Here is a 25,921-nt window from a genome sequence, read left to right as displayed (position 1 = left end):
TTTAACTATGTACTAGATACTAATACCAGTGGAGAGATCTTGAAGAACACTCCTTTTCATACCATCGCTATGTTGAATGCATAATTGAAGAGAATGTAGACAAGGCAGAGAAGTAATAGGAAAACGAACTGGCAGATGCACCTGCAAGAGCAAAAAAAGCATATTCCAATGTTTCTGCCGTTTCAAGCTAAGAACTAAGAGAATCTAGACATCCTCGTGAAACAATTTTCAGATTCTTGCCCCCAAGGCACATTAAATGTGTCTTGTTCAATAACACGTAGCCTAGAATTAGGCCCACCTGGTGTTCTCCCGTTCTTAAGAACTTACAGAAAGATTGCAAGAAGAAATTTAATTTAGTCAATCGATCCCAAGAAGAAGAGGAGTGGGATAACTATTATAACCTCTTAAGGTCATATAAAAAAGTAGAAAAGGAAAGCAAAAAGTAGTTCGTAGAAATATTTTTGTAATGATATCAAGAATACGCCAGAAGCGTCTCGATTCTGAAATATATTGGCACAATAGGTGCATAATATTGGATACCCCCTAAAGGTAGACCAGAGTTGGACGGTATTCAGTGGAGAGAGTTTAGGTCTGCTATGGATACTCACTTCCCAGGCAGCTCCGAAAACCAAAACATAGAGTATGCACTAAGTAGTGAAGTGGAAGCAAAGCCCCATCCTATAGACATTGTGTCAGACAGTAACGTTAATTGGGCGATAGGTATCTTTCCGGTTCAGTAACAGCAGTTCTAGAGCTACATATTAAACGGGTTAAGAACCATGCTTGAAGAAGCAATGCAAATGAACTATATTCCCTCGTTATAGAGGATAGTCAAGGTGATATATATACACAAGGTGGTCAAAAGCTCATACACAAGCTCAAAGCATTTCAGACCAATTAGTCTCATTTCTCTTAAAAACGTTGGAAAGGCTAATAGAATTATACATAGGGAGCAAACTAAACCCAGAAAAAATGGCAGTTTCGCAGCATGCGTATTCTAAGGGAAAATCCACAGAAACGCCACTAAGCTCAAAGTTAGTAGAAATTGAAAAGTCTCTGAAGATAAAAGAATACACCTCATAGCTTTCTTATAAATAGAAAGCGCTTTCACCAAATAGTCGAGATGAACATGAAAGTAGGTATAAGAATCAATACTGATGGTTACAAACTAGTTACAAAATGGGTGGTCGGCAAAACTAGATACCAAAATCGATTTCCGTCTTCCAGACCTATGCTGTGTCTTCCAAGCGGAGGTCACATCAATTAAAGAAAGCGTCCTTGTAGTCGTTGTAGTAGTTGTGGGTCCCAGGGCATAGTGATATCCCTGGGAACTGTGTAGCAGATGAACTAGTCAGAACAGGCACCACCCAACAATTAGACTCCGGAAAAGAAGAAATGTATATGCCCTTGACAACTTGTAGGTATTTAATCGACAAACATTTTATTAGCATAGCTGAGTCTCGGTGGAACCAATCTCTGACTTGCTCAACAAGCAGGCAAAGGTGGCATGAAGAAAATATAGACCGCTCATCCCGACTATTAAAATTTAAACGGAAAGACATAAGAACTCTAGTAGGAGTACTAACAGTCTAAGAGGCAGACATGCCAGTAGACTAGGAACACTTTATAACGACTGCTGTAGAAGCTGTCAGGGGGTAAAAGAGATTAAAAAACTTTTATGCGATTGTAAGGCGCTACATGGGAAAAGAATCGGAACCATCGCTCGAGGGTTCTTTGACAACGTAACGGAGGTTGCACAGATAAAACTGTTCGTACTGATGAACTTCATCAGAAGTATGGAGTGGTTCAGAGAAGAGCCAATAGATTGAGAGGACTTTGGTCCAGGTGGTATCAAAATAGGCCTCCTAAAGGCCTAGGTTCATCGTGGTATAGCCACTATACCTACCCTACCTCTAACTCCGAAGAAGTTCGCAATGATTCAATATAATGTGGCGAACAGGAATGCCAGAACAAATAGGAATCGACGATAAACTGCTTGAACCAACTAGATAGCGAAATTCGTAGTTGCCAAAATGTTCGAGTACCAATAACAATCTACCTTATAAGGGCTGTCGGATTGTGCAGCAAACACAGTTCAAATTGGAGAGTTGCCGTGTAAAGAGTAATGAGAAATAAATTGTAAGTTCGAATAACGAGTAATAAGTGTAAGTTGTTGGAATTAGAAATAAAGACAAGTGTACAGCATTAAATTGGTACTTTTATTTAACAATCCAGTGATCGAACTCAAAAGTGAGTTACAAGGTAGACGATTTATCGAGAAATCCGTTACAATATTTATTTTTGTCCAACGAAGAGACTCAGGCGAATTTCAAGAGAGACTACACTTTCCACTGCTAAAGACTCAGTTAACGGATTGGGGATATATGAATATTAAAATAATTTGGAAATAGCTAAAGTTAGACTAAAAACCGATGCTAAATATTGTGAGAAACAAATCTCCATTCGGAATTTAGCCCACACAACACATGAATACGCTCCCTGTTAAACAAATACAACACTGCAAGTATACAAGAAGAAGGAAAAACAAGACATGCAGATGAAGACATAGCAAGTACTCATACACAACGGTAAAACCACGCCACGTAAACAACACAACAAGTATTGGGCTGCTACGGGAAAACCACGCCACTTCTAGCAACACATGCCATACTAAAGCAACAAGTTGCGAACGCGCGAGGACGCAACACTCGGCTTGGCGGAAAGCAAGCAGGCCCATCAGCAGTCAGTCCGCACAGGACTGTAACAGCGATCACACGCATGACACTATACTCAGCAGTGAGTCGATCCTCTGGTAGTCTTAGTGTCTTAAGTTGTGAACGCCGTTAACTTTACGGCAGAAACATCCTAGCGTCATCGTCGTAGCACCCATGAACGTCAACGCTCGCAGCAGTACATCGTCGTCTATGCCTACACCCAGCGGTAGAATCGCCGTCGAAGCCTACACGAGCAGCGGCAGAATCGTCGTTGTAGCACGTATCAGTTTGACATCATCACCACAGGACGCAAACGTAAGTCATCCTAAGTCGCTTAGCACCCCCAGATCGCGGCAGAGTAGAATACGCTATCGTATAACAGCTATTCAACGGGAGCGCGGAGAGGCGGATGACGCTACTGCGGTAAGGAGTAAATGTCTCGCAGTGAGTCGAGCCTCTGGCAGGCACTTCACTCTTTACCGTACGAAGGCTGGAAGTCACGCGGGAAGTGGGTAGTGAGTCGGTCATCTGACCTGCTCAACGCTTGGGAACGCGGCCGCTGCCACTACCCTCCGTAATTCTGCGTGATAGTGACGTGCTAACGGGCCACGCAAACCGCTACTCTGCCATAGCGCTATCCTTGGGTGACGCCACTACAACGCGGAAGACACCATTTTTTGCAGTAAAGTAAACGCAGAAAAAATTTTAGATGTATGAAAATTTAATAAAATACGATTTGTAAAAGACCCCATAGTTTAAAAATGTATTGTAACGAACCCTGGACACGTCGAGTATACCTCAGCAAATCACAAGAAGCAGGGGTAGCAAAAAGCTTCGTTACAATATATGATAACGGTGAATATTAAAACGTGTGATGGGTTGGTTTTTGGGGTGACTGGACAACTTTTGTTAATATATTTTCATTGTTCTTTTCTAGAAATTCTGTGGATAAAATTCTTGTTCTGTTGGTTTGATAACACGATCATAAAGGCTTCATTCTTTAGAAAGTTCCTGGACAGCAAAGAAAAAGTTAATAAGTCCTTTCAATAAAAATGAAATGAATAAATTTCAATTGCATAACTATTCATAAAAGTCAATTGTAGATCATACTCGACCCAGAAAGCCTAGAGCTTCGATATATGTATGTCGCTTGCAATCGAGCCAGTACTGGATAAGGTATCTTGATCGTATAGCACGGACTCAAGCAACAGAATTAAAGGGGGTTAATAATATGTGTAAAGCATAGCTCTATAGAACCAAAGATTGTAAAAAAAATGTTTTCGTATCGCAAATTTTTAAAGCAATTTTGTTTAAATGTTTTAATATTATTATATACGAGTATTATGGTTCTTTACAGAAATTCAGTCATTTAATCGCAGAACTTAAGAAAGTCCTTACTACTAAGTTGCGTAATCAAAGCATTATAATTACGATGGCGATCTTAGCATTTGACTGGAGTCTATGCGGACTACATTAGGAAATATTCTACAAAACAAAAAAAAAACTTGAGTTCCTTGCTTGGTGTAGAATATTCAACAAACCTGCGACCTGTAAGTATTATATGTTTGTACACTACAGGACACAATTTGTAAAATGATCATATTTATTATTTTTAAGATAAATATGGATAATAATATTGATATGATAAATAAAATGTTGTATTCATTATAAATGCATTTTATATACAATTAATTATAAGCGTGTAGAACAAAACTCCAAATAAAATTTTTATAATTTGAGTAAATTTAGTAAAAAAACTTCTTTAATTAATTTTCCTGTGATTGCAATAAATGGATGCAACACTTCCTACCTTTAATTAACATATATACGGAAATAACATGTATTTCTTTTAACTTGAGAGAGTATAAAATGTTCGATTACACCCGAAGTTAGCCCTTCCTTACTTGTTCCTTAAGTTTTTGGAAAAAACGCTTTTAATAAAATAATCTGATGTATTTAATATGTACATACGTATTTTTGTGTACAGAATATTATAGATTCGTGATAATTTCGACTAAAATAAATGTAAAAAAACTCATTTGTTGGCAGTTGTAATTGATATTGGCTTTTAATCGTCAATGTCTTTGTACGATAAATTCTAATTTTTGAACAGGCCATATCAGCAGGTATGTCTCTTTCTCTTATCAAATTTGTGACCTTACTTTGGAAAGCTAACGATCTTCAAAAGTCGAACCCACATGAAATCTTAGAAATGTATACAAATTTTGAAGTTTTTTAAAAGATACATCCTTCTTCTTTTACACAACGTACACAGCGGGCTTGTCATGTTTTCTTCGGCATTGCAATTATTGGAAATTTGCTTTTCTCTGTTTCATTAATGTAATCCCATTTAACTTCCTTGACTGTATTGTCTACATACTACTGTTCCGCCGAAAATCCCCCTGCGGGTAGGGGTAAGAATTTACCCGCGGTAAGGCATGCCTGTCGTAAAAGGCGATTAAAAGCCAAATGCACTATGACTGTTATTTTATTTTGCCCAGAAATATCAGCATAGTAAATGATGTCAGAAATAGTGCTATAATACTCAGCTTGAACTGGTATTATAGACTTTAAATGAGATTTCAAATAAAAAGACATTTGGAGTTCAAGCGACAAATGTCACCAGTCATTGAGTAAGGCAGAAGCTTCGGCTACACAGTCTTACCGAATCTGCCCATTGGGTTCGGCCCTTTGGAGAGTATCGTGGTGGCTGTGATTTAAACCTAAATGCTGGAAGAACTGAGTTTTTAGTTCAAAAAAGAAATTGCACAAGCAACTGGATTCCGTACCCGAAAACGGAAGAGGTTTTAGGTTGGCCTCGAATCCTACCAAGATGGTCAGTGTGCCCCTACACACTGGCCACTGGTAACCAAATTAATACTTGCAAATAGCTCGTATTATTTGGGGCGCTTATCAACGCATTGTTTTGATACGTTGTGCTTTGGAGAACCGTGAGGTAAGGCCGTCGACGGCAGGTACTCACGTAAAACACGCCGGACGTTGTTCTGCCGAAAAGTTAAACGAAACCTACACCTACAAAAATCCATTGGGCAGCAGATCAGTTATGAACTACGGAAATCCGATTAATTGCGAATTGCTCTTACTTTTGAGCTTCTGTTTAGCCTATGTTTGGTATACACCCGGGTCTCAAATAAATAAAAATTGTCTGGATATCTATTCGCATGATACTCAATTAACATATGAACTTTAAATAAAAATTTTGACCATTTAAAAACATACAAATGCCTATGTACGAGTATTTCGATTGAAGCACATGCTCATGTGTGTTAAAAAATGTATGGAGAATTATGAATTCATTTATTATAAAAACTGTTTCGAAAGAGTTTAACATTCATTGTTCGACGAAATCGTGAAAGGCTTATAATCAGATTTGGTATCTTATTAAAATTATATTCAGTATATGAAAGTCATAGACTCACTTAGTTTTATTACTGCATTTTACTTCGCGTCAGCAAAAACTACTTATACATTAAAATTATTCTTAAATGCGACATATGTCAACTCAACCGAAGGGGCTAAACTTAATATATCGAGGTGATGTGGAAAACGTCAACCAGAAGATCGGAATTCATTATAATAAGGATATAAGGTATAGACCGAGGTCTACTTGTAGACCAATTTCATTCATATTCAGCCGTTAAGCTACATAATTTTAAGAGAAATTGTACATTTTTTTACTATGGAGGATATATTGGAGACAGAAAATGGTCTGAGCTGATTGCACTAACTTCTGACATTGCTCAGGTACACCTTAGCACATATTTTCAAAAAAGTTTATAAACTTATAACTCACACACTGCCCGACACATTCGGCATAAGGTTTGTTAGTATAACGAAAGTCTTTATATGTAGTGTGTAGAAGTTGGGGTGATTCGTCGGCTAAATTCACAAATTTTCGGCATTATACTATAATATGTACAATACATTAGGATTGGTCTCTGAAAAATTCGTTGATAGACACTGTCTAAATGAGTATAAACACCCCCGCCAAATACACCGCTTAATCCGGAAACTAATAACACTCCCTAGTATAACCAACCACAATACCCAACACTCATACATCACAACACGGGAAAGCACAACTCACCACAACACCTCGCCTGTACATCACCTCAGCAAACAAAAAGGATGGTCTTTGCCGCAGATCCACCTCACTCGTTTCAACCACCAGCCTAGTTAGCTCTGATCGACACCGCTCTGCACTCGTTTACCTTTCTTGATCAGCCGAATAAGAATTCGGACAGTGGCGGAATTGAATTGATACATCGCTTCGCTCACCATCGGACCCGTTTATCCGCAATAATTTTAATGTAAACATTAATATCTTGTTATAAAATTAAAGTCTCTTTTGGATTCGTATCTGAGATTAATTGCATTTCCACTTCTATATGTATGTATAATATTTAACGCGAGTCTAAGTGAACTATCAACAATTTAAATTAATTGGTGGGTGCTTTCTATTAAATTGGACACCCAAATAGTTAGGCACCTCTAAAAAGGCTCTCCAATTATGAGCTCTTAATTGTAACGGGAAGGTCATCCGCCTAACGGTTTTCTATTTTTTTTATTATCAAAAATTGTATACCTCAATGAAAATGAGATCGCAGTAGCGAGGGATAATTTTAGATTATTTTTTTAAGTGCCTCGACACCGCCCCCTAAATAGTTTAATGTACATATCTTCCAAACCGCTGAAGCTAAATTAAACAAGCTTGCTGAAAAAAAGTTAGCACCTAGTCATATACTATGAAATTGGGTAAAATCAGATAATAACCACGCCCTCTCCCTACATAACGGTTATATTGAAAATTACAAAAAGTGTGATAACTGAATCAATGAATGCGTCACAAGCATTAAATTTCACAACCAAGATAATAGGGACAAGCTTTATAGAAATAGCTTTAAAAATTGGACAATGGGCGTGGCATCGTCCACCCTTACGAGAAATCCTATACCTCAGGAACTACTTAAGCAATTAAATCCAAATTGGTGCGGGAGCTTACACAAGAATTTTATAACACACAGTGAAAATGGGCGAAATCGGAAGCCAAACGGGCCTACATACCATATAACAAACCTCTGAATTCTCTCTGATTCTTTCACTTAAGGTATTTAATCTTATGCCCAAAAATTGTTGAAATCGGGCTATAACTTTTGAAGGAACCAGACTCTAGATATGTGGACCTAAGTGCTGAAGGCTGATTGTTTACCGAACATATCGGCAAACCCATGAGTTCTAGTATTGAAATTAGGGGAGAATATTTTTGTGATTACATTATGGGTAAAATCGGGTCAATATTTCCCTTAGCCCCATATATCTAATATAAATATTTTTGAAATCCCGTTTGACTTTATTCCGCATCTAACCAATTTTTTACATGCAGTCATACTGAGTCAGAGAAAGACTTTCTCCAAATCGCAATAATGTATCCCACAGACTGACCGATGTTTTCGATAAAAAGTTAGCAATAATCACTTGTGTCCGCATATTGGGAGCTTCCACATTTATGGTCCGATTTTGAAATTTTTTAACTAAACAAATGCACTATTCATGAAAAGTTTTCTCCATTCAAAAAACAAATATAATGGAAAGTGAAAAAATCATATGGTATTTAATTCTTCTACATGGGAAGTAAGCGTGGTTGAAGTACGACTTCGTATATTTTCAAACTGTGACACAGGAATGCCACGACAGTGCTATCTACCGAAATTATTTTAAATTTATTGAGAAGGTCCGGAGATTTGACATTTCTCCTAAATTTCCTATGATGCTCTCTCCTACCACCCTGGATGTAATATTTAATGTCTTTGATGCATTAAATTATCGATTTATGGCACTTTTAGTTGTTTTTAATAAAACCGTTATGTTATGTGGGAAAAGGTGGTTATTTCTTCAAAAAATTTTAAACACGCACATGAGCATGAGCGTCATATTGAATGAAATAAACACAACTAAACAGGCAAATGTCCACAAAATGTACTTGTTTTAGTAATCCACAAAAATATCATGCATTTCAAGGATCTCTTAGTATAAAAAGGATATGGTACTTAAGAGTACCATCGGGTTTAAGGAACGTCTAAATTTTTATGTACCAATGATATGATATTTAATATTTGTTTGTTATCTATTCATTTAAAAAAAATTAGGTCATAAATTGTTGTACGTAAATCGAACTCACTTCTTTTCATTTGCTTGTCTGGTTTTATGTTTGAAGGAAGTCCTTTCCGATTTCCTTTAATTGTTCCGCATGCAAAAATTGTCTGTGTTTGAAGAAACTCTGGGATCCTTATACAAGGTGCGTTCTAAAGTAAACAGTAAACAAGTAACAAAGTAAACTCTAGTGGCGCCATCTATATGTCGACTAGTGCGTTAGAATCTGCTATCCTTCATCGACTTCCAGTAAAAATTTCATGACATTTCATCTATTGGAAGTGAAGTTATTTCGTTTTAAGTGTCAGTATGTTTTTGTCATCGGTGCGAAAATGTGCTTCGAACAAAGAGCCAACATTAAATTTTGTTTTAAAATTGGTAAAACCTTTATCGAAACGTTTCAATTGATGAAACAAGTTTATGGCGATGATTGCCTATCCTGTAGCAGAGTGCACGAGTGGTTTCTACGTTTACAAAGTGGTTGTGAGGACATAAATGAGAAATGAGCCGAAACCCAAAACATCGCACATGGAGAAGTCAAAAGTGAAGACAATGCTGATTGGTTTTTATGATTCCAAGGGTATTCTCCACAAAGAATTTGTTCCACCCGGCCAAAACGTTAATGCGGTATTCCACCTTGGAGTTTTGAATCGTTTGATAATGCGCCGTCTCATCGATCGACGCTTGTATCCGATTATTTGACCAAAAATCACATTTTAACAATCAACCACTCTCCGTATTCACCTGATATGACACCGCCATACTGGCGGCCATACTGGGCAACGAGCTAAAACACTCGTTCGACATGCTTTTGGACCGCGTAAAAAGCTGTAGGAGCCTATTTTGAATAAAATTAATTAATTTTGCCGATAAAACCATTTGTTCAGTTTCCAAAGAAGCATTATGAAAATTTTCCGGCTGCCCATTTTGCTCTACAATTCCTTCTTCTTGGATTTGATTTATAATGACAGTCAAAATGTGATGTTCATTGATTTCTGAAGTTAGAACTTTTTCGTCGTCAACCCCACTTTCAATATCCGTGCTTTGTTCATTATCTAGAGGAATTTATTCTAAAATGTAAGCAATTTCATCTTCCATCAAAAATCTCCCGTAAATTCCAACCATGACTTACAAAAACTGATTGTAATTATATTGTATACACACAAAATGTAATGAATATAACTCACATACTGGCCGACAAATGCGGTGTAAAGTCTGCTGAAATAAAGAAAATCAATATATGCAGTATAAGGGAGCTTGAGTAATCCATGGATCCCTTGCAGACACTGTTGACACTGAACTGTATTAAATCCAGTATTATACGTTCACTTTATTGTACTAAAATATCTTGAATATTGACCGATATATACGCTATAAAGCCAACCGAAAGTTTGAAATTGCTTTATGAGCTACGATGTATGATGGTTAACCCTAGTATTGACCCTACTTTATCCATTACTAACAGTTTTAATATACAAATTACATTACCAACTACATGGGAAGTAGGCGTACGTAACACGTACATCCAGGGAAAGATGCTCACTGAGTTTCACTAACCCTTTGCTGACCAAGCCCAGAAAGAAATAATTTTTCTAATTTATTTTCGTAACGTGACGTGATATAGCATACCTTATAGACAGTATTTGTGCAAGTTTTTCTTTGATAACTCCACCGTAGCCGTTACCAATCCCACGCTGTAAGAGGAGGAGGAATGGATGAAGTATCTTGACAGGCTTTTAGATGTGTCTCGGGAAGTAGGAGGAAGAACCGAACAATACCCCCTTAATAGTGACAAATATTTGGATGCAAGCTCTGAATCGAAAATTATTGGTGCATTTAAAACAGCACGTCCCCTAAGAAAGGAGGGTTCCACCGCGCATAAACCATGGATGAACGGGGGACAGATAACCTTTAACTAAACTCTCACAGGGCTTTTAAAATGGCTAAGCGACTTAGTAGTAACAAATATTTGGATGCAAACTCTGAATAGCAAATTATCGGTGCATTTGAAACAGCACGTCCCCTAAGAAAGGAGGGTTCCACCGCGCATAAGCCATGGATGAACGGGGGACAGATAACTTTTAACTAAACTTTCACAGGGCATTTAAAATGGCTAAGCGACTTAGTAGTAACAAAAATTTGGATGCAAACTCAGTAAAGAAAATTTTTGGTGCATTGTAAACAGCATGTATGGGGGGAAAAAAAAATTTTACTAAACTCTAGCAGGGCTTTTAACATGGCTAAGCGACGTAATAGTGCCAATATTTGGATGCAAACTCAGAATAGCAAAACGCAACCCGTGACGTTTATTCTCTAATCAAGTAGACAGAGTAACTGGAACGACAAAAAATGTTTATCGGAAGACCACGTGCAGAACGCACTAGTGGTTGTTAGCCAATTTTGCAAGGAACTTAGATAATTTAATCAAAATATTAGGTAAAGTAAAAACTTCGTTCGGTTTTTTATTGATTTTTCAAACAATGATAACTTTGTGTACATTTGTCCGATTTAAGTCAAATATGCGCTGTTTTGTTCGTAAACTTGTTGCCAACGAGATGCCAACTTCCTCATACCCCTCCCGTGGAAGGCTGCGTCCGTATTGACAAAAAACTCGGAGATTTAATTTTCACAGGCCCCTCTTGAGGCCAACTTCTCACCATTAAGCGCGTTCGCCATGGACAGGAAAATATGGTAATCACTTGGTGCCAGGTCCGGACTATAAAGTGGGTGCATTAGGACCTCCCATCTGAACTCCCGGAGCTTCTGGCTTGTCACCAAAGACGTGTGTGGCCTGGCATTGTTCTGATGGAACACACCACACATGCAGAAAAACCTTCCTGGCCGTCAATCCGGTCTTGGCCACCGTCTGGGCCGCTTTCCCGAGCTTTGACCACGACCGTTTGCGCTCGATATTGTCGTAAGTGACCCATTTTTCATCGCCAGTCACAATCCGCTTCAGAAACGGGTCGATTTTGTTGCGATTTAGCAGCGATTCGCAGATGGAAATTCGGTCCATCATGTTTTTTGCGTTAGTTCGTGTGGCACCCAAACATCGAGCTTCTTTTTGAATCCAAGGTTATGCAAATGGTTCCAAACGGTTTTCTGGCTTATCTTTATTTCCTCAGCAATTAAATAAGTGCTCTGTTTCCACTATTTTCATGATTTTATCGCAATTTTCGACGACAGGCCTCCCGACGCGTGGTGCATCTTTGACATCGAAATTACCGGAACGGAACCTAATCACTTTTGTGCTACACGTTCGTTTACAGTATCGGGCCCATAAACTAAATTAATTTTTTCAGCCGCTTTGGCTGCTTTTTCGTCTTGATCGAAAAAAAATTGTAAAATATAGCGAATTTTCTCTTTGCTGGTGTCCATCTTTGACATGGCCTAACGGATAATCTGGACAAAGCAGAAATGTGTCATTTTACAAGAAGTACAAAAATCCGCCCTTTTCAAGTGGTAAAACTATTGTAAACAACTGTCATCCATCCTATATTGACATATGTTGCGTTATCGAAAAAATGCAGTAGTATCGAGGAAAGTTAATGAGCAATGTGACCGCAAAAAGGAAATCCATTGGCAGGAATGGGAAAAGTCTTAGCATGTGCTAAAAGAGCGTAAGTGTTCGTACATGCAACGGACCTGATTGCTGGGTATTACGGGCGCCATGAAAACTACAGCAACAAAGGCGCTAGGATTATCGTCGATATCCAGCTAATTCATATTTAAATGAAGTGTAATTTAATGTTTAGCGTTCATTGTTAAAACACCTCTGTAAGCAGGTACATTGTCTTGATGAAAAATGATACTTTTGTGCTGCAAAGCAAGTATTTTTTCATTCAGTTGATCCAAAAAGTTGCCACAATATTCAAAGTTGATAGTTTTACCTTTCTGCTGATAAGCAATCAACAAAATTCCTTTTGCATCCCCAATAACTGATGCCATAACCTTCTTTGCTGATCGTTGGGACATTACCTTCGGAGCTGAACAACCAGTTTCAGTCCATGGTAAACGTTCTTGTTTCAATTAAGGATCATGGTGGTAGATCCAAGTGTCATCCATAGTTTTAAAACGACGCAAGAAATTGGTTTGATTCTGCTTAAAACGCTCCAAATTGTGATGAGAATAGGCTTTCTTGTTTGCTATTCATACTTACTAAAAAATAGTCATGAATAGGAGCCTGTCATGTGTAAAAATTAGAGAAATGAGAGATCTAATTGAAAATGTGAAATAAAGATTTAGAGTGTCAAGAATTTGATATATTCGCACGTTTCTTTAATTTCATTCCTTTTACATAATATAATTGTTAATATTATATTTTCAACTGGTTTTTTAGGCGTAACAATAAAGATCCTAAAACTTTAGCAGTAAGCAAATAAAATGATATCGACGTCAGGTAAATGAAAACTTAAACTATTACAACATGTCAATTAACAATTTGACCATATAGTTGTTGTTGTAGCGGTTATCTAATCCCCGCTTAGGTGGTAAGGTTCAAGTTGGTTGTCATCGAAGGCACCTATCGGTAGGCCAAGGAAACAGGTGGTTGGAGTCATGTCGTGACTTATTGCACGAAGGATATATTTTTGGTATGTCAAGTTATCCAGAATCTACGATATGTAGATTTTTAACCTGTTACAGTATCCAGAACAAAGTTGCGCAAGGATCACTCTAGGTTATTGGGGCAACTTGAGCTATTCGTCGTCTATGGCTGGCGGTTTGACTCTAACTACGTTTTCTACAAAATCATTCCAGCGGAAACTGCTTGGAGAAGAGCGTATTGTGTTCCTTGACCGAAAGCATGCACGCCTCACTATGTCCGTATCATGTATCAGAAGGCATCTTGTATTAAACTGGATGGCAGTATTCCGATACGTTTGAAGCTTTTTCGTCTGCGTTACACTACATCCAGGCCACCATATCGTTGCAGTGTAGTTGATCGGCCGGCCGATTGATTTGTATGTTGCCAACAACGTTTCTTTTTCCTTTCCCCAGGAGCTGCTAACTAGCGACCTGACGATTTTGTTACGGCTATGTACTTTTATATCAAACGCGGTCGTATATGGATTGAAGGAGCACAGGCTGTCAAATGTCAACGCCTAAGATCTTAGGGTTTTAGATAGTCAGCATTTTAACGCCATCGATTGTGATATTAAGATCCTGTCTGTACCCCATCGTCCATTTTATTAATATGGTCACTATGAATTTAGTGGGGGAGAGTGTCATGCTACTTCCAACCACATGCCATTAATTCTATTGCCTGACGTCAATATAATACAATCATCTACAGATGAGGTGACGGAAATTCCCTCTGGTGGGGGAGGGAGTCTCGAAATATAGAAGTTAAACAGTAGCGGGGAAAGAACACCACCATGCGGAACCCTGTGTTTAATTCTTCTTAACTTAAAATTTTAACCTCGAAACAGTACGGAGATTGCAGACCACTCAAATAGTTCTTGACAACTTGACATTCTTTTGTATTGTAGTAATGAATGCTCGCCTTACCTTCAAAGCGAAACTTTCGTAAGGAGTGTTAAAAATATTATATTGGCTTGAAAAAAGGGAGGGTGGAAAGTGAAACCCAATGTTTTGATGATTAGAAAATTTGGTAGTTTTGCAACAGATTTGGTAGTCATTTTGGTACCCAAAGATTTTCTCAAGTGGCAACTCTGCTAACACGCATAATTGAAGAGCGGGCAGCAAGCGCTTACGATGGGAAAGCGACAGTGAAATCAGTCTGCAATCAACAGTTGACTTAACAGGTTTGAGCGGACGGAGGTCCGTATGATATTAAGGTAATTCTAACATGATAAAATATCATATAATGCTAATTTTAAGACACCAAAATGTCCCAACTATAAGCTAATGGCCACTTAATATGAAATAATATTAACTTTGGTACATTCATTTACACTTGTACTTATTCGTATGCTCGACTTCTGCAAGTAGACTGGTAATTTTTGGTCGTTGATTCGCTTTGTTCCACAGTAAGCGCGCAAATATAAGGTCAAGTAAAAAGTTCGTTCGGTTTTTATCTAAGAGATGGCGTTATTGTCCATAGTACTAGTGTTACGTGTCGCATCATGTATACGGCACTGAAAACGTGTTTATTTGCGCTAAAAAATTGTCTTTGACAGTTTTTCGATTGATTTACTCAGTTCGTTGTGAGCGCTCGTCATAGATGGACACCAACAAAGAGAAAATTCGCTATATTTTACAATTTTTCTCCGATCAAAGCGAAAAAGCAGCCAAAGCGGCTGAAAACATTAATTTAGTTTATGGGTCCGATACTGTAAACGAACGTGTAGCACAAAAGTGATTTGCTAGGTTCCGTTCCGGTAATTTCGATGTCAAAGATGCACCACGCGTCGGGAGGCCTGTCGTCGAAAGTTGCGATGAAATCATGGAAATAGTGAAAACAGACCGTCAAGTGAGCACTTATTTAATTGCTGAGGAACTAGAGATAAGCCAGAAAACCGTTGGTAGCCATTTGCATAACCTTGGATTCAAAAAGGAGCTCGATGTTTGGGTGTCACACGAACTAACGCAAAAAACATGATGGATCGAATTTCTATCTGCAAATCGCTGCAGAATCGCAACAAAATCGACCCGAATCTGAAGCGAATTGCGACTGGCGATGAAAAATGGGTCACTTATGACAACATCGAGCGCAAACGGTCGTGGTCAAAGCTCGGGGAAGCGGCCCAGATGGTGGTCAAGACCTGATTGACGGCCAGGAAGGTTTTGCTGTGTGTTTGGTGGGATGGGCAAGGAATCATCTACTGCGAGCTGCTCCCCTATGGCCAAACGCTCAATTTGGCCCTCTACTGCCAAAAACTGGACCACTTGAAGGCAGCACTTATCCAGAAGAGGCCATGTTTGATCAACAGAGGCCGAACTATGTTCCATCAGGACAACGTCAGGCCACACACGTTTGTGGTGACTCGCCAGAAGCTCCTGGAGCTCGGATGGGAGGTTCTAATGCACCCACCTTATAGTCCGGACCTGGCACCAAGTGATTACTATCTTTTCCTGTCCATGGCGAACGCGCTTAATGGAGAGAAGTTGGCCTCAAGAGAGGCCTGTGAAAATTGGCTCTCCGAGTTTTTTGGCAATAGGGACGCAGTCTTCTACGAGAGGGGTATAATGAAGGCATCTCGTTGGCAACAAGTTTACGAACAAAACGGCGCATATTTGACTTAAATCGGACAAATTTTCACAAAGTTATCATCTTTTGAAAAATCAATAAAAAACCGAACGAACTTTTTACTTTACCTAATATATTCCCATTCTGAATTTGATTGTGGTCATGCCCATCCCTGTCTATGAGGAATTAACGTTTTCATTCCAAAGTACAAAAGAATGGACCAAAAGGCCAACGGCGAAATATTCATATTAACCGACGGATTAAAGGGTAAGCCAGGAACAGGAGCGGCCTAAGTATGTAATAAACCACTAAGTTAAGTCAAATAAGATGTGGAACACGTCAACCAAAGAATCGGAATTCATTACATTATGGATATGAGGGTTGTATCAAGGTCTATACAAACTCCATTCTTTTTGAGCGCTAACGCACATAATTTTTAAGAAAACTTGATTTCATTAAAATATCACTCAATTAGAAAAACATAAACGGTTCAAAGTATTATATATAATATAAAGAATATGTTTCTACGCAATTTCGTAGAGATAATTCATTCACTAACCGACATTTCGGGCACAAAGTCTGCTGGAATAACGAAAAACTTTCTTGTTTTATGAAGTTTATAAACTGTTTCTCACTACTTTGACGTCGCTGATTTCAAATCTACCTTGAGTTGTTTTTTAGCGGCTTCAGTTTTAGTGAAACATTTGTTAAAATAGGATGAGTAGGTTCTGAGACTGGAGTAGGAAGAGGCTGGAGCTTTAGACTGATTGCGTTAACATTTAGTTTTACTCAAGTATACTCGAGAACATGTTTTCACGTAATTTTGTGAAGATAACTCACACTGATCGACATATTCGCCATAAAGTACAGTACATGTGAGCTCCGGTAATTTATGAACCGATTTAACAATTTTTTTTCATTTTACTATGTTGTATCCAATATTATACGTTCACTTATTTTGCTAAGATATCTTGCATATTGACTGATATATACGGTTTAGAGCCAACCGGAAGGCTAAAACTCTTATGTTACATGTAAGCTAGGTTAAGTATTGAGCCCATTTTATCTATGTTTAGCATCACCACATATTATTACCATAAAAAAAATGCTCACAAACTTTAAGTGCCTCCCATCTTGACCTATATACCTATACGGCATAAAAACAAACGAATGTTTGATAATCTCTATATTAGGTATTGGGGGTAGGGGAAGTAACCTGATGTGATCGATTTTTGGCACAAGAGTACACTGTTATTAGGAAGAGACGATCTTTCGGTTTCGTTAAGACAACCCAAATATGGACCGATGTATGCGGTATAGAGTCAACTTGAAGCTCGAATATTTTTGCATGAGGAATATAGGGACTAAATAAAGTTTGGACTTGAAACTTTATGGAACAAGGGCACACTGTTATCAGCAAAAGATTTTCTGTGAATTTCAATAACATTTCTTTGATATTTACCCATAATTTAAGTAAAATATCAGTTATAGGAACTGAGGTCTAAATATATGGTATCTAGTCGCTTTAAAAGACATGGACCGTTTTCGGCAGAGATGTGAGATGCCATTTTTAAAAAACACTCTTCGTTCCGATTTTTTGTTTATACTCTTTCAAATATTCCACCGGCCCACAAACCAAACCAACGTTTTTTCTGGATAAAATGGCAGCTCCTGACTGCGTGCTGGACATAGTCTATGCGGTCGAATATTATCTAATAATGAATGCTGGGTTTCAAGATGTGTGATGGTGTTGCGAATAGTATGCAGGTAAGCTGATTATGTTGACCATAAGTTGAGCCAAGGGCCGAAACACACTCTTTACATAACGTGTATTTTTTTAATGAAGTTCCACGATTTGTAAACGTTGTTCAAGCGTAAGTCTTTCCGCAATAAAATGCCAAACAATGCTAAACAAAAACAAGTAAGGATGGGCTAAGTTCGGACGTAACCGAATATTTTATACTCTCACAAAATCAAATGGTATACTCGTTTAAGATTTCTTTGTGGATTGACCGATATTTTCGGTAAAAGCTCAACTATGGGCACTGGGGTCCACATATTCAGTACCTAATGGTTTGAACAGTTTTGGTTCGATTTAAATAATTTTTGGTCACACGGTGGCATACTTTAAAAGTATTATTCACGCAAAGTTTTACCTCGACATAATCATTGTTGCTTGATTTGCATAGTGGAAAGTGAAAGAATCAGATGAAATTTAAAATGATGTTTTATGGAAAATAGGCGTGGTTGTAATCCGATTTCGCCCATTTTCGTACTATAACATAGAAATATAAAAAGAATGCTATGTACCGAATTTGGTTGAAATCGGTTAAGCAGATCCCAAGATATGGGGTTTCACCTAAAAGTGGACGGTGCCACGCCCACTGACTAATTTTGAACGTGGTTCCTATAAAGTCATATTATACCATCCCAGAGATAAAATTTAATGTCTCTGGCTTGTTTAGTGCTTGATTTATCGCGCTTTTAGTAGTTTTTAAGAGTACCGTTATATGGTGAGTGGGAGGGGTTGTCACCCGATTTCACCCATTTTCACACTGTCGATACAGATGCTAAAAGCATTTGTTCTCAGTGAATTTTGTTATTATAGCTGCAGTGGTATAGGATATATGCACATTAAACTTATTAGGGGGCAGGACCACTTCCACTTTCAAATAAAATTGTAAACTGCAGATGCCCCTCCCTAATGGATCCTGTATACCAAATAAGAGCCTTGTATCTTGTTGTGAAGCTTAGATATGTCAATTTATTTGTTTTTGATTAATGGCGTTTTGTGGGCGTGGCAGTGGACCGATTACGCCCATCTGCAATACCAAGAAATATGTGTACCAAGTTTCATAAAGATATTTAATTTTTTACTCAAGTTACAGCTTGATTTTATAAAAAGTGCTCTGACCATTGCCACCCCAACAAAACGCCATTAATCTAAAGCTAATAAAGTGCCATAACTAAGCTCCACAAAATGGTACAAGGCTGTTATTTAATACAGCATAATGCATAAGGGGGAGATATTTATGGTTGAAAATTTTTTTAAAAAGTGCTAGTGGCCCCGCCCTCTAAAACTTTAATGTACATACTCTTAAGCCATTGAAGCTATAATAACTAAATAAACTCAGGCCCAGTCTTTTTGTCACCTCTACCGACATTGTTAGTATGCGTGAATTCAGATTATAACCCCACTCACTCCCCATATAACGAGTTTCTTAAAGAATACCAAAAGTGCGATAAAAATATAAAGTAATTCGCCTGAGACATAAAATTTTCCACTCGATATGGTATGAGAGGGCTTTATAGGGATCTAATTTGGACGATGGGTGTTGCACCGCCCACCTACAGCTAAAATTACATTTCTCCGGGCCTACTTGACCAATTTCAATCAATTACATAGTATTATATTGGTAGTCCTATGTCACAGTGCGAAAATGAGCAAAATCGGAGTACGATCACGCCTGCGTCCCATATAAACCAATTTTGAACTCGATCTTACTCTTTCTTTTTCCAGTATACAAATCAAGAACGAACCAATGTATACGGATAAAATTTTGCACCAATAGTTCCTTTTAAGTATGCCACCTTATGACCATAAATTTTCCAAATCGGACCAAAATGTGATTATTTTCAACTTTTTATCAGAAATATCGGTCAATCTGCGAGACGCCTTGTTAATGGCGTTTTGTTGGCGTGGCAATAGTCAGATTCCGCCCACCTGCAGTACCTCCCGGGTGTCAAGGAACCGAGTTTCTCAAGATATCTCAAATTTTCGATTGCGCAGACAGACTGATGGACGGACACACTCAGTAGCATTACAACATTTGGTTCACAAAAATATTAATTTTAAAATCAAACTAAATAACTCAAATGAGATATACTTATGTATGTGATATAAACTCAACCAAAGCGAAATTTAATATATAAACTGATTCCAATATCTTTTTGGCATAACTCAAGCAGCTTTGAAGAACGAAAATCATTTTAAGTAGTACATGGGAGTTAAGGTAGGTAGGTACCAATTTCACATATTTTCGGCATTAAACTATAGTATATCCAATATTATACGTTAAACTATAGTATATCCAATAATATACGTTCAGTTCATTTTGCTAAAATATCTTTCATATTGACCAATATAACATATACGGTGTAAATATAACTGGAATAATAAAATTCTTATATTAGGTATTCACTCGATTTTTATATTTTTGACACAAGGCTACAATATTATTTGAAAAATAATATCTTTGAGTTTCAATAACATACGTACCTAATAGATCAACCGATATTATCGGTGCTATATGCACCAAAGTCCAGAAATTCGATATCTGGGGACTTGAGAAATTACGGTAGAATTTCCTTTTTTTTTTTGTGAGATGGCACACTTCATGGGCACTATTTGTGCAAGGGTATGGTTAAATACTATCAATTGTGCTTGATTTATGTACTGTAAAGTTAAAGAATCATATGAAACTAACAAATTTAATTATGGAAAATAGCGTGGTTGCTGTCCTATGTGCCACATTTGCAATATGTAGCATACAAAATTTTATCACCTCGGTTGTAAAACGTAATGTCTCTGACTCATTTATTTATAGTTATCGAATTTTAAGTAATTTTCAACATAACTGGTATATTGGGAGTTAGCGTGATTTTTATCCAATTTCACTCATTTTCACACAGTGCGAAGCCATGCTATCGAGACTAATTTTCAGCAAGTTTAATGTATTCTGCTTTAGTAGTTTGCGAGATATGTACTTTATACTTATTAGATGGCGGGGTCTTGCACACTTTGCACAATTTTTTAAACCGCAGATGCCTCTCCATACATCGATGTACAATACCAAATCAAAGCTTTATATCTACTTAAATCTAAGGCTTATTTATAGATTTTTATAGCTTTTAGCTTAACGGCATTTTATGGGCGTGGCAATGGCCTGATTCCGCCCATCTGCAATACCAACTTTCTTTTCCAATAAAAGTAGAAATGCAGTTTTATTCTCATATTACATCCCAAACTTTCATATCAATCCAAAGAGTTTACCTCAATATTTAATAGTTACTTGTAAATTTTTGTGGCTGATTGAAGATTGGTTCAAAAACTTTCGTTGACTCTTGACGCTGTACACAAACTTATATTATGCTGAAGAATATAAGACCAATTATTTTCATTGAAATGTCTCATAAACATACTGACTGATACAAACGATGTCACTATATTGGACATAATGAGGATATGAACGGATTTAGATAACTTTTGAATCAAACTGGCGTGTATCAAGAGCAGGTTAACATGAAATTTTTTTCAATTAAAAATTTGTTTTTAATCCTGATGTTGGGACTAAAAATTTGATTTTCATTTTTTAATCCCGATGTTGGGAATAATTATAATAAAATAATACACATGCTTTAGATTGAAATTTAGTTTCCTCACTATCTATTGTACAAGTATTTAATAACAAATTAAACTGAATTGAATGATATGATGATATTGCATAAAGCGGTGCGGACCGCTTAATTCATCATTTAATTATCAAATAATTTATGTTTTTGAATAGCACGGTTTCGAGTTCTTTCAGATGTATTCCCTATTCGCAAAAGCTTATTTAAGAAACAAGGATCGACATTAATGCTACTTTAGAAATATTACAAGAAAAGTTTGTTGTCATGGCTCACTTAAATTGGAGTCAGGTTGAACTGGTCTGAACGCTAATATTAAATATAAATAATAACAATTACTTCAATATAACTAGATTCATATGACAAAATTAATGTTAGCAGCTTTCTAGTGTAGCAGTGATAGTAGTGCAACCTATTGTTCTAAATGGATATAAAAATGCCAGATACAAATATATGTGTACCTTTGCTCATATGTACATATATAATACGCGTTTTTTCATGTTTGTAGTGAAGATTGTCTAACATGAAATGTTTTATTTGCCACATCATGAATATTATACAAGAGGGCCAGAATATTGCAAGTTGTTAAGCGATTACTTGTGTTTTTAAATAGCTGCAATATTAAAGGAGGCATGCCTATACCACTACGCAGATATTGTTACGGCCAACCAAATTTCAGTTCTATCATAATAAGAGAATATACATTCTCTTTCACTCTACAATATTTGTATGCATATATATGTAATGATAAGAGAGGCTTGAACGTTAGCAGTTGTAAAATAACAGCAGCACCTGTTCATTGGATAAGGCAGAGCGACAGAGAGATTGCAAAAAAATATTTTGTAACAAGTGCTTCGTGAATGGTACACCACCAGCTGCTTTTCGCTTATGCTTGTAACAGTTGTCACCATTGAGAATTACGAATTTTAATGGAATACTGTACACATATACATACATTTATTCGTTGCAAAAATATATATGTGATAATAATTGGTTACTGAAGTTTTTTGTAGTTTTGAATTTGATTCGCTGAGTTATGATTTTCTTAAGGAGAAAAACTGATATTTAAATCAGCAGTGCGTTTTATAGCTTGTATTTTTTATTGGGCTATTAATATAATAACTAGGTACTAATTTTATATGTTACCAGTTGTCATTCATGTTGGTGTAAACAACATTTGACGTAAAGTTGATGATAGCTGTTTTGTTTCAATTGTGTAATTGCATCAGGGCATTTAGGTTGCACACAAACCACGCTAGCACGCAGCCTCAGTGTGCGGCAATTATCGAAGAGAAGTCGACCTCTTGCACTTAAGCGCCCTTTCGTAAGGTTTTTTAACAATTCATTTGATTGTTGCCTATGAACCATTGTGCGATGGTATTAAAAAATTTAAAGCAAATAGTTACATTCTACTGTTGTACTTACCACTTTGCCCCTCAACTTTGCCAACAAACTCACTTCAATAGCATCATTTGAAATTCAATGACACTTTAAAAATATTACAAGAAAACTCTATACGGCGCCAAGCATCGAAGCATAACGCAATAAAAAAACATTACAGTGCTAGTTTCACTTTCGGCGAAAGAGTATCAGCATTTCCCGAACGCATTTCGCCTACATTTTGCTTTGGTACACGCATCTCACCAAAGTAGTTAACCTGCTACTCAGGCGTTGTCTTAAGCAGTAAAAGTAGTGCTATGCTGCTATGATGACGCGGCTACCTAGATTGATGGAAGTGAGCGCTGCCGGTTTTAATGCGAATACGTGGTAGACACCAATTAAAAAGTAAACAACAAGTTTAATGAATTCAAATAATTAATGAAATTGTGCTATGGAAAACTAAATATACAGTTATCGCTTATTATACAATACAAATAAATAACTTATCGCATAGTGAATAATTAAACCGAAGAATTACAGCACAAGAGATGTGTCAAATTTGCTAAAACAATTAGCAATAATTGTTAAAAGAGTAAAAGAAAATAACATACAATTGTGAATTTATTAAAAGAATTATTTTGGAATGTAATAAGTGTTATATACATAGCTTATCATCTTATTTCAATTTAATCCAAAACACAAAAGAAGTGTGTGCAATTTTTCTAAATGTTAATAATAAATATTATTCATTATTTGTTGCAGAAATTTCGTTGGTGTTTTCAAATATTAAATAAGATTGAATTTTTATTTGTCAAAAAAAAAATTGTAAAACAAATAAAGTGTTAACTTGCCCAAACTAAAAATTAGTTAAGTGGTAGTCTGCAGCTAATCATAAAATATTTAATATTTGGCAGCGTTTCAATTTTATGAAATTATTTAATAAACTTCTGGGGTGAAAATGGTTAAATTGTTTTAAATTATAACTGGTACAAAAATGGATTCACAACTATAAACCACACTATGTTTGCAATTAATAATAAAAAGCAATGACTTCAAATTAAGATATAAGGAAAATGTATCGAAATAGGTCATTAAACGACAGGACAGAGAGACGAATTTGTCAAGCAATATGTAATATGTATGTATACAATTTATATTGTTTTATAAAACTATTTTTTGAAAGTTACCTTATGTAAAATAACCAGTATATACCTTTCTAACAATTTTAATGTGTATGCGTTCTTGCCTGTGCAAACAAGTCATTTATTCACAGATGCATATATTTGTTTAAATATACTTCTGTGTGCCTACATACATATGTATATTAAACACCCAAAGTTACATTTACGTGGCGCTGTCATTGGCTCTGCCAATTGGAACAGCAAGTGAATTTGTGTGAATAACCGTTAAAAAAATAGACACATCTAAACTGATGTCATTTACAGGAATGATCTATTGGCTGGAAATATAATATGTTCAATATCAGTTATCAAATTAACAAAGCATACCAAAAGTTTATTTCGATATTACAATAAACATATGTTTTTACTATCGCAACATGTTGCTACAGAGTATAATAGTTTTGTTCCATAACCGTTCACCTAAAATTAAACGGGATAGATATAGAGTTATGATATATGAATAATAAAGATCGTGTCGTCGACTTGAAATTCGGATTTGAGGTGTTTTGATAAATATAGGTAGACATCTTTATTAGCACCATGAGAATGCAGCTATTGCAGATAGGCGGAATCGGACCATTTTCGCGCTCATTAAACGCATTTAATAGAAAACCTATAAAGTGACATAACTATGCATCACAATGTGGCTCCGCCCCATAATAGAACTAATGTACATATCTCCCAAACCACTTAAGTTAATCAACAAAATGTGATCAGAAAAAGCACCTACTTCACCACTTTCATGCAAAATCAGTACATAACATTGTCCTGATTACCGTGTTAAAATGGACGAAATCGAATCACAACGATGCCTTCTTGCCATATAACACAACATTAAATTCTATCTGACTTTCCAGTATACAAATCAGGAACCAATTAATATATTGGGATGAAACTTTGCATCAATAGTGCCGTTGGGTTATGCCTTCTTAAATCTTAAAATTGTCAAAATCTAAATACAACTGTTCAAGTCTTCAAATACCGATTACGGGGACTCCAGTGCCGATTTATAACTTTTAATCGAAAATATCGGTCAATCTGTGAAACCTGTGCCTTTAAGGTAAGCCATCTTGAGCCAAAAAATTGTTAAAATCGGACCATAACTGTTCAGATACTGAATACGGGGTGTCCCAGTGCCCATTTACAACTTTTTACCGAAAATAAGGGTAAATCTGTGAGATATACTCTTGAAATTTGGAGAGAATTGTTTTCTGATAATATTATGGCTCTATATGAAAAATGGGTTTAATCGGGTTAGCTCTCTTACACCTAATATTAAAATTTTCGAACTTCTGGTCGACTTCATCCACATATATCGACCAATATGTGAGTTATTTTAATGAATTGAGAAACCTTATAAAAGAAGAGTGTATCTTTTTGCCTAAAATAGATGAAACCAGGTGAAAACTTGCCCAAGCCCTCATATATCTAAATCAAGGTGTTCAAACATCCGGCTGACTTTACTGCTTATATTATACATTGGTGATGTTATATGAGGTATCCTAATAAAACTAAAAAACATTTTTTTCTGTTAATATGTATGTATATATTATACCTAGAGAAATGAACTGAAAGTATAATATCGGATATACTATAGTTTAGTGCCGAACTTATGTGAAATTGATCCAAGAAGTATCCCAATTTTCATATCCTATATATGTGATTTAATTATATTTTATTATAATTAAACTTATGCCAAGCATGTCGGTCGGTGTGTGAGTTATATATTTATAAAAATACATTCTTAAGTATACCTGAGCAATGTCAAAATATTTAGTGTTTTCCGATTTTCTAACTGACTTTAAACCGTTTAGATTGGTCAATATACAATATATATAATCCGGATTCGTTCGGATACGCAGACACGACTTCCTGGAATCCTAGTGGGAAATGGGTAATTATGCACAGTTTTTGAT

General features: G+C 36.6%; 1 protein-coding gene across 3 annotated transcripts in view; it reads left to right on the top strand.

Annotated features, from left to right (window-relative positions):
- The first annotated feature begins 22,553 nt into the window (after positions 1-22,553).
- Positions 22,554-25,921, top strand: part of Sox102F (transcription factor Sox102F) — a 160,541-nt gene continuing 157,173 nt past the window's right edge. For 2 of the 3 annotated variants that reach the window (XM_070112508.1, XM_070112509.1), the window contains exons 1-2: positions 22,554-23,229; positions 23,587-23,962. The gene's annotated coding sequence lies outside the window, so the exon portion shown is untranslated. The remainder of the gene's footprint in view (positions 23,230-23,586; positions 23,963-25,921) is intronic. The other variant, XM_070112512.1, reaches the window with a different exon arrangement.

The sequence above is a fragment of the Bactrocera oleae genome, chromosome X, assembly GCF_042242935.1.
Source record: "Bactrocera oleae isolate idBacOlea1 chromosome X, idBacOlea1, whole genome shotgun sequence".
NCBI lineage: Eukaryota > Metazoa > Arthropoda > Insecta > Diptera > Tephritidae > Bactrocera > Bactrocera oleae.
This window is presented reverse-complemented; position numbering and strand designations above follow the sequence as displayed.